General features: G+C 32.9%; 1 pseudogene; it reads right to left on the reverse strand.

The window, feature by feature from the left end:
- Positions 1-3247: 3247 nt before the first annotated feature.
- On the reverse strand, positions 3248-9252 carry LOC111376194 (annotated as a pseudogene).
- Between the last annotated feature and the right edge of the window lie 2023 nt (positions 9253-11275).

An 11275-nucleotide genomic window follows, 5' to 3' on the forward strand; every position in this document is an offset into this window, starting at 1 on the left:
GAGATATAAGAAGATATCCTGAAGGGATATAATTAATTGATATCGAGAGATGTTTTTAATTAATTTAGAAAAATTGATCAACAATAATGCATACATATAGTCAAAATATTGATTTGCATTAAAGATGGAATGGGATTTGAAATCTTAGTAATATCCAATCTAAATTTTCGAAAATCTTTTAATTTGCTAACTAGATTTTCTTAGTTTAATTAGAATAATTAGTATAAATCATTCAACGACTTTGGCTATTCGACTAGAGTTGAAATTAATTGACACTAGATTTAATACATAGTTCTCGTGCAAAAAATATATTACTTATTGTTTATTACTTGTTCGTGATACCGTACACTTGTGAAAAATCAAACGAGCAACCACGACGGGCTAGTGCAATGTCTATCATTTTTTGAGGCCAACAATAAGAATTGAAGAATAGCAAAGTGATGATGTTCTTGATTTTGGATGGATCCAATCACTCCAAACTTATTATGAAAATATACTATAGCCTTAAAGGATTCTAAGCTAATCAATTGCACAACTAATTTCAAAGTTATTTATAAATACAATTAATAATGAATTTTGCTACATGTTCAAAAGCGAGTATAACGTAATGATATTCATGTAATAATTAAAAATTCGACAGTTGTCATGAACTTATTCAAATTTTGATCTTGAAGAGACCAGTATTATCATCGGATATGAATCACATTATTTAAGGCAAATTCCCAGATAATTATTCACAATAAAGCTGTAAATATATTTTCACGAAATTTTCATTTTTAAATTTTTTTTCAAACTTGAAATTAGACCTAAATTAATCACATGCAAATTATTCATAAATATTAAATTACAAGAAAATAAAGAATTTTCACCCCAAACTTAATTCCTATTTGTCCTAAATATAGCATTATAAAGTCCAAAATGTACAGTTAAATAAGAGAGATAAGTTTTAGACTCGTCAAATAATTGTTGGACGACGAAATTGGCTTTGGAATTTGCTTATTTTCTATTTGCTTCTTTCTTTTCATTTCTCTTCATTCAAAAGGGATCTCTAGTTTTGTGTCAAATTTGTTGAGAATAATATTTAAGATCTTAACAAATATTATTCAAACATAACAATTTCCTATACCATATACCTCAAGTCAATATAAAAAATTTAGAAGAGTTTGAAGAAAAAATCTCATGATTATAATTAATAATATTTTGAGTAAAATTTGAACTCTTCATGATTTTAACATATTGAATATAGATGATGAAATAAGTTGGTGATTGTGTGAATTTGGATGTCCAACATGTGAAAAAGGGGTAGAAATTCAAAGATTTGGAGTTAAAACTTATTATAAATTTAAGATAAAATAAATTAAAATAACTTTTTTTCCTATTTTTTTATTTTGTTTCCTTACATTTGATCATTGATCGCGACAAACTGGCTCTTCAATCAACCATGGTCAATAGAATTTTTTAACTATTTTTTGCTGTGGTGCTAGGATGCCAATCATACTATATTGTCATTCTCAATGTAGTATGACTTGCCTCCATCTTGATTCAAACTCAATATAATGTATACTTCAATTAGTGCATCATGTTTAATCGCAAACTTTGTTTTTGAGCAAATAATGAAATTTGAAGGCCCCATGCTAATTCTTTCTTCTTTAAATAATACTAACTTGGTGGTTCCCACTATGATTAATTCATTATTGTTATGTTCTTCTTTCGTTATTGGTTTTTGAGTAAAATGGCCCGACTATTCAAAATTTCGGGCAATTGCACAAGAAAATTTTCATAAGAATGCTCCCTTTCTTATTGAGCATTAGTAAAATTTTCAATATTGTGACATTCAGGCAAATAGAGCTTTGGGTATTGCTCCCAACTTGGATTGTATGCTCATATGGATTGTACTGTTCATCATCCTGCATTCAATAGACCGAGAATATCTGTAGTGATTTCAATGGCAAATCATCCTCATGAACTTCAAATATACCTTGTATTTGAAAGTATGATAGTCCCCATAGTACTCTCAAGGACAAGTCATCCTCATCAAAGTGCATCATATCTCTTTTACTTTAAATCGTGTTAGGACAGAGAAATTTTCCACAAGCTTGTCATCTTCACCAATTTCGGGATCTCCCATCTTATATTGTTAGTGTTCTCATGTTTTCGTCGGTTTCCCATTAAGGAAACCAAGAGAAACAAGTATGTATGCTGCGAAAGGGGGGGGGGGAGGAAATAACAACAACAAAAATCAAAAACAAAAATTAAAATCAAAGCTTGAATTTAAAATAAAAACTAGAGCAATTAAATTAGTCATCCATTGAGGGTTAGAATTGAGACGGAAAAAATAAAATTTGAAAAGATTTGTTTTGAAGGGTACGAGTAACTTGCAACATAGTTCAAATTTCTACAAACGGAGGGTATGAATGCCCTATACTTTAAGCCCATGTGGGGCCTACTCGAGTGGGTCCCACACCCATTTAAGTGTATGGATACTCTTATATAAATAAAATTATGTATATCAAGCACAATCCTTATATCTATGTACAATAATTGTTGAAAGACAGTTTGTTTACTGTTCGAAATGGCGGAATATTGGGCGCCAAATTTACTGTAGTAATCAGTGTAAGTTGGGTGCCAAATTCACTGTTAAAAGTATATTGGCCAAATATATGTATAAATTAATGATTGCCTGCCATTAATTAATTTATAATGTGTTTGTGGCTAATCAAACGCATGTAAACGTGTTAATAGATTAGATAATAATCAAAAACATTATGTGATATATATTTTGTTTATGTAATTAATGTTCGATTAATGTTGTTTGTTAGTCATTAAAGTGGCCAAACATTATGATATTTCGAACACTAAATTACATAATTTATTTATATTAATTACTCTTGATAGTTTGATGCTTATAAATGAAGATGACATTATGATTATTATTGTCAAGAGTACATTGATGTTCATAGATTATAAAATTATTATGGATCGTCCAAAGATTGATCAATTAATTTTATTAATATTGAACATGATCGTGGTTAATTGATTTACTTGGTCGGATGTGTTTTGTATATCCAGAGATATCATAATGTTTGATTAGAGTATATTTAATTACCATTTAAGTGAAATTAAATTAGCATTGTTATGTTTATTATAATGGTACAACGTAGTGTCATCCAAAGGAAAAATACGGTATACATTTATCGTTATTTGAATATGAACTTAAGTGTTTAAGTCAAAACTCAAAGCATTAATGTTAGAGCATTTTATATTTTACAGTATCTGTTCTCATTTCCCTACATTCGCATGCTTCATCTATACCACTGTTCAATGGGCTTAATTTCTTTGATCATTATGAACAAGTCTAGTTCAATTTAGGTGTTTTGGACTTAGACTTGACACTTCAAGTTCAGAAACCTGTTGATCTTACTGATAAGAGCAGTGCTGATTAAAGATCTTTTCATAAGGATTGGGAAATGTCTAATAGATTAAGCCTAATATTTATGCGGATGATCTTAGCAAAAAATATCAAGTCTACTATCCCAAAAATAGAGATTGCTAATGAATATATGAAATTTGTGGAAGACCGTTCCCAAATAGCTGAGACAGATCACTTGCTAGCGCACTAATGGGTACCTTAACCAATATGAAACTTGATGATTCTCGTACTATGCATGAGCATGTTACTGAAATGAGTAACATAGCAGGAAGATTTAAGACTCATGGAATGACTGTGGATGAGAACTTCCCTGTACAGTTTATCATCAACTCCTTGCCTCTCGAGTATGGTCCATTCCATATGAACTACAATACCTTAAAGGATAAATGGAATGTCAATGTATTGCACAACATGCTCGTGCAAGAGTAGACAATGCTTAAGAATTAAGGAACTCACACAGTTCATCTCACAAGTCATCAAGGAGTTGGAAAGAACTATAAAAAAAAGTTCTGGAAAGGGCATTAAGCAAGGAGCACTAAAGATAAATGAGTTTTTAACCCAAATCCATAATAAGGAACATAAAAAAGATACGTGTCATTTCTGTCACAAACCTGGGCACCATAAAAGGGACTGCCAAAAACATAAGGCATGGTTCAAAAGTAAAGGCAAAATTATTTCTTAAGTATGTTTCGAATCTAATTTGGTTAAAGCTCCTTATAATACTTGGTGGATTGATTCCAGATATACCATTCATGTTACCGAATACGATGCAAGGTATCCTTTCAATCAAGGCCATAAATCCAAATGAAAAGTTTGTTCTCGTGGAAAATCGAGTCAAAGCTCCTGTTGAAGCCATTGGAACCTGTCATTGGATTTTAGCTACAGGATATCATTTAGATTTATTTCAAACTCTTTATGTACCTTCTATTTCTTGAAACTTAGTTTCCTTATCAAAACTTGATTCTACTGGATATTTATTTAATGGTGGAAATGGATGTTATTTAAACAAAATCATCTTATTGGTTCTACTGTTCTTTGTGATCGCTTATATGAATTAAAGCTTGATAATCTTTTTTTGATGTGACTGTTTTAACCTTGCATCATAATGTTGGTACTAAACGTGAATTGTTGAATGATTAGTAGGATAAGCGCCTGGGTCATATATCCAAGAAAAGGATAGAAAGATTGGTAAAGAATGAAATTCTTCCTGACTTGGATTTTAGTGATCTTGAAACTTGTATGAATTGTATTAAGGGTAAACAAACCAAACACACGCAGAAATGAGCCAAAAGAAGCACATAGCTTCTTGAGATAATACACACCAATATATGTGAGCCTTTTGATGTTCCGTCTTTTGGTGGAGAAAAGTATTTTATCACATTTATTGATAATTTTTCACGTTATGGTTATGTCTATATGCTGCATGAAAAGTCTCAAGTTGTAAATACTTTAGAGATCTTTGTCAATGAAGTTGAACGACAATTAAACAGAAATGTGAAAATTATTAGATCCGATAGAGGTGGTGAATATTATGGAAGGTATGATGAAACTGGACAACACCCTGGTCCATTTGCTAAATTTCTTGAAAGACATGGCATATGTTTTCAATACACTATGCCAAGCACACCATAACAAAATGGTGTGGCTGAAAGATATAATCTAACTTCAGTAGAAATGGTTAGGTGTATGTTAAGTCATTCTTCTTTAACTATTTCTTTGTGGATGTTTGCATTAAAATTGCTATGTATCTGCAAAACAGGGTCCTTAGTGAGGCAGTTCCAAAGACTCCTTTTAAACTGTGGACGGGAAGGAAAACCAGTTTAAGGCACCTGCATGTTTGGGGTTATCCGGTAGAAACAAGAATTTATAATCCACAAGAAAAGAAACCGGGCTTAAGAACAATTAGTGAATTTTTCATTGGTTATCCAAAAAAATCAAAGGGATATAGATTTTATTGTCCTAACTAGAAATGCTAGGTTAATTAAGAATGGTGAAGTTAGTGGGAGCTTGAAACCACGAAATATGGAAATACAAGAAGTTAGAGTTCAAGTTTCTCTATCCTCAATTTCTTCTAATGTTGTTGTTCCTCAAATTGTTGAACGGCATGACAATTTACCCAAACTACAAATAAATGATCAAACACCCCATAATGAAGTTGCTACCGTTGAATCTACACTAAATGAACTGCAAGAAATAGTATTAAAAAGGTTACAAAGATAACGCAGACATGCTATTTTTGATGATTATTTGGTTTACCTACAAGAGTTTGAATTTGACTTGGGAATTGTTGATGATGATCCAGTTTCATTTTCATAGGCGATTGAGAGTGCTAATTCTGATAGGTGGCTAGATGCTTGAAAGACGAGTTGAAGTCTATGGAGCATAATGAATTCTGGGATCTCATTAAATTGCCGGAATCATGTAAAAGAGTTGGGTGTAAATGGGTCTTTAAGACCAAGCGTGACTCTAATGGTAATATCGAATGATATAAAGCTAGACTTGTTGCCAAAGGTTTTACTCAGAAAGGTAGCATTGATTATAAGGAGACATTTTTTCCAGTCTCTAAGAAAGACTCAGTCAGAATTGTAATAGCTTTAGTAGTTCATTATAACTTAGAGCTACATCAAATGGATGTGAAAATTGTCTTTTTAAATGAAATTTAGATGAAAAAGTATATATGGATAAGCCTGAAGGGTTTTCAATAAAAGGAAAAGAACACATAGTGTGTAAGTTTAAAAAATCAATATATGGACTTAAACAGGCTTTTCGTCAATGGTATCTTAAGTTCAACGATACATTACTTCCTTTGGATTTAAGGAAAACATAGTTAATCAATGTATATATCAAAGGTCAGTGGGAGCAAGTTTATATTTTTTATCATTTATGTTGATGATATCTTGCTATCTACTAATAATCTTGGTCTATTGCACAAGACTAAGAAATTTCTCTCTAAAAATTTTTAAATGAAAGATATGGGAGAGGCAACCTATATGAATGGGATTGAAATATTTCATGATAGGTCACAAGGATTGTTAGGGTTATCTCAAAAAGTGTATATCAATAAAGTTTTAGAAAGATTTAAGATGGAAAATTGTTTAGCGAGTTTCGTTTTAATTCAAAAGGAAGACAAATTTAGTCTTATGCAATGTCCAAAGAACGAATTGGAACGTAAACAAATGAAAGTTATTCCTTATGCATCTCTTGTTGGGAGCTTAATGTATGCTTAGACTTGCACCAATCTAGACATCAATTTGCTATTGAAATGCTAGGCAGGTATCGAGTAACCCAGGACTTGATCATTTGAAAGCTACAAAGAAAGTATTGTGATACTTGCAAGGAACGAAAGATTACATGCTCACTTATAGGAGATCTGATAGATATTCAGATTCAGACTTTGCTGGTTGTGTGGATACTAGAAAGTCCACATTTGGCTATATGTTCTTCTTGGCTGGAGGGGCTATATCTTAGAAAAGTGCAAAGTAGTTTGGTCATTGCTGCATCCACTATGGAAGCTGAGTTTATGGCATGCTTTGAGGCCACAATTCAAGAAAATTGGCCGTGGAACATTATTTTAGGGATTGAAATTGTCAACAGTATTGTCTAGCCGTCGAAACTTTATTTTGAAAATTCTACAACAGTCTTTTTTTCTTAAAGAACGACAAGTACTCAAAAAGTGATAAATGCATAAATTGAAGTACTTTACTATTAAAGAAGAAGTTCAAAAACAAAAGTTGTCAGTCGAGCATATTAACGGTAATCTTATGATTGCACATCCACTAACAAAAGGATTGACACCAAAGACATTTATTGAACATGTCGAAAGGATGGGCATTATTGAAAATTATCTTTGACATTGTTATGTAATTTATGATTCTTATGTATTAATACTTAGAGCTCATTTATGTATTATTTTTGACAAAATACTATTCCAGTCATAATTGTTGGTACCTGTACATGAATGGATTATATGAACGCTATCCTTTTAAAGATATCATTGGAATAATTATTGAACTTCTCATTACGTATCATGTGTTAAGTGTACCATGTTAAGTGAGGACTAGTATTGTAATTCATAGAAGGAATTATGCCAATATGAAGTTGTAAAACCGCCATGACACTTATTTGTCATTACTTAAGGAAGATATAATAAGTGAGCAATGTAAGAAGGATTTTAGCTTACTGTATGCGCAGTATGTTATAAACCATAAAGAAATGTAATATTACTCGGGCCAAGTGGGAGAATGTTGGACCAATTAATTTGGCCCACATAATATTATCAATGAATTTATCAAAGTGGTCTATGTGCTAAAATCTAATTGGCCCATTTGAGAATTAGCAACCGTTTACTTTGATGGAAAAGTGGGTAGTTTTATAGCCCATAAGCAATTATCTCTCTCTGCCTATAAACATGAATGAAATCCATCAATTAAATTATTCAATTACAGTAAGGTAAAGAGAGATAACGGTTTTTTTATTTCACTTGTTTATCTTAGTTTGTAGATTTAAATATTTCAATTATCGCCAAGGATCAAGGTATGTTTATTGATCAATTAACTTATATGTCAAAATCATGGAATTCTAAGATCAGGGCATTAGGGTTTAATTTATTGCTATCAATCCTGTCATCTTCTCTTGGGTTCACCCTTAAGCCTGTCCTCCACACATCTTGCATCAACTTTGCACTAGTCCCTGGATCAGCCTATTGTGGAAATGCCACCATTGGAATATTGCATGCTATACACTCTAACGTTGAGCTCCATCCACAATGAGTCACGAAACAACCCAACAAAGGGTGTGTTAAGACCTAAAGTTGGGAACACCATGGTACTATTTTCCCTAGTTTTTCCAATTCTTCTAAACAACTTAGTTTATCATCATCTTTTTCTTCTTCTGTATTTTCATTTACTCGCATGACCCATAAAAATCTTCGCCTACACTCGAGTAATCCTTTAGCAATCTCCTCCATTTGAACTTTTGAAAGCCTCAGGAGACTCCCAAATGACACATAAACTGCAGAAGATTTTGGCTTGGAGTCCAACCATTGCACATAATCCTCTGATTTCTGAAAAAGATCGCCACCAATGCCCTTATCTGATGGATCTTTATAATCCCAAAAAGTAGAGGGAATTAAGGGTCCAATCCCGATTAACTCGTAATCTTCAATTGCCTTAAGTTTATGAGGCTCTAGCGCATGAAACGTATTCACAAGCACTTTTGGCCTTGTTTCTGCATCTAATATTTCTAGATGCTCTTTACATGATGAAAGAGGAAAGACTTTGTGATCGCTACTTGGAGGAAGCACAAAGAAAGGAAGATCATGTTTGGCTAGCAATGGAAGTCCAGGCAGCTGGATTTCCTAGGTGGATCATCAGAGGACTTACTAATTTCTTCACCATAGCCATTGAAATAATAGTTGTATATATCCAACACAGTGGTTGGTTGAATCCACAGAAGAGAAAGGGATATGCATTTAACGTGCCACCATTGCAGCCCATGGAACAATATACTGTAAACTAGGCACGTAACTGGATGGCCTTGCTCGGCACTGGCAAGAATCGTCTCTCTTATAGTGTTGGAACTACGGCTTTTGAACTCTATCATTTATTGATTGCGATCGTCATCGAATTTGCAACCAACATTAAATCCGTCAGAGAATGTCGCAAAAGTAATGTTGTCACTAGCTTTCGTCATCCGACGTCGGGCATATAAACCTATTGAAAAGGTCACAGCTATGCCATTCCTAATAAGTGTCTTGGCAAATGCAAGGGATTGATGTGCCCTTGTGCTGGAAAAGTTACAAGAAGCACATGAAGGCTAGTCATTTTCTATGTTTGTGGTAGAAAATTTAGCGATTTAGTAATCTAGAAATGAGTACATGGCCTGTGGGCTTTTGGAACATTTTCATAGTAAAAGATTATTGATGAAATTATGATTAAACAATAACTTTAAATTATTAGCTAATTATTGGTGCCTGTCAAGTTTATTATTATGCCCCGTTTGGTACCTATTTTTTCCAAAATACATTTTTCTCTCTCTTCTTTTCAATCATACATTCTTTATTAAAATAGTATTACACGTAAATAAAAAAAATTCCTTATTTTTCAACCACACATTTTTCATTAATTTACTATTCAAAAATGCATTTTTACATAAAAATGTCTCCCAAACACCCCATATGTGATTATTTTGAAATTTTTCTGCATACTGCAACTGTGATAAAAGAAAAAATTCACATTGCCCTTTTTGATTATGAATGGTGTCAATTGGAAGTAATTATAGCAAGCAATTTAGTTAAGATACTATACATAGTAAATATACAAATGGTAGGAACATATTTACTTTCCATATGTGCAGTGATGGCTAAATTTGAGCTTTGTAATTTGACATATTGGCCCTATACATACAGAGGAATCCTCAAAATAAGGATCATCGAGTTCTAACAGAAATTTGAGTACCTATGTCATGGTATCAGAGCTTACAAACTAAAATTCTTCAATTTTTTTGGTATTTGGAGTCACCGTGGATCAAATTTTGGTCTCGTGACATTTTTCTAGCTAAAGACTAATCTTTTGGTTTCTGGCAGGAAACTATTCCTGTTCGAGGTTTCTGACCAGTGATACGTTCGAAGTCGACTTGTGGACTGTCGAGGAATTTGGTGGCTAAATTTGTCTGGACAACACTCTTCCGACGATTAGTGTCCTTGCTGCCAGTGATTGTTGTTCTCTGTGTGTTGGACTGCCAAAGATATATTTTCTTTTTGCCGATGATTTTTTATTGTAAAGATCAGGCAATCCTTGTTGAGGATTGTCAACGACTAGTCGGTACTTAGGTGTTTCAACATTGGGCTTTAGTGTTTGGTTCTTCTGCTGCGTTGAAGGAAGTGTTTTTTCCTTTATTTTTTATTTTTTTTTTATTTTTTGTACAGGTATAATTTGGTTTGGGCCTTTCCTTATTGGGCCAGTCCTAGAGAATTTGTTTAGCCTCTTAAGGTTGGATTTTCAAAAATTGGGTTGCCTTTGTGATTTTTTTTTTCTTTTTGTGAGTTGCTGAAATTTTATTTTTCTTGACCTAAATTTTGTTTTGGGAATGCTGCATATTTGTTTTAAGCTTTCTGATGGTATAATTAAATTACGTACACCATGTCAACCAACATTTATGAATCTTTTGGTGTGCGTTTTTCGGGTAAAAATTATTTTACATGAAAATTTCAATTTCAATTATTTGTTATGGGAAAAGAGTTATGGGGTCACATTGATGGAAGTGTCCCAGTAAACTGAGAATATCGAATGGCTCAATGGACAGTGTAAGGTGCTACGTTTATGACATGGATTTTAGGATCTGTTGATCCTATGATTGTTCTAAATTTGAGGCCATACAAGATTGCTAAAGATATGTAGGAGTATTTGAAAAAATGTTTAATATCAAGACCATACAGCAATACAATTTTAGTTGGAGTATGAAATTTCAAATTATGCTCAAGCCAATCTTAATATCCAGGATTACTTCTCTGGTTAGGTTTCAAAGCTTATTGGGTGAATTTACTGACATTATCTATGCGACAGTACCAGCTGAATTCCTTATTGTTGTCCAATCCATTCATGAAAAAAGTAAGCAAGATCAGTTTCTAATGAGGCTACGTCTAAGATTTGAGGCAATCCACTCCAATTTGATGAATCGTGATCCATCTCCTTCTTTGGGTGTTTGTTTTAGAGAGTTACTTTGTGAAGAGTAGCATCTTACAACACATGCCACTCTTCAAAATCATTACATGACATGACCTCAAATGCTGTCGCTTATGTAGCTTGTGGAAAAAATAAGGGAAGAGACATGAGGAAGGTCTAAGGC

Source organism: Olea europaea, unplaced genomic scaffold (genome assembly GCF_002742605.1).
Source record: "Olea europaea var. sylvestris unplaced genomic scaffold, O_europaea_v1 scaffold1469, whole genome shotgun sequence".
Taxonomy (NCBI): domain Eukaryota; kingdom Viridiplantae; phylum Streptophyta; class Magnoliopsida; order Lamiales; family Oleaceae; genus Olea; species Olea europaea.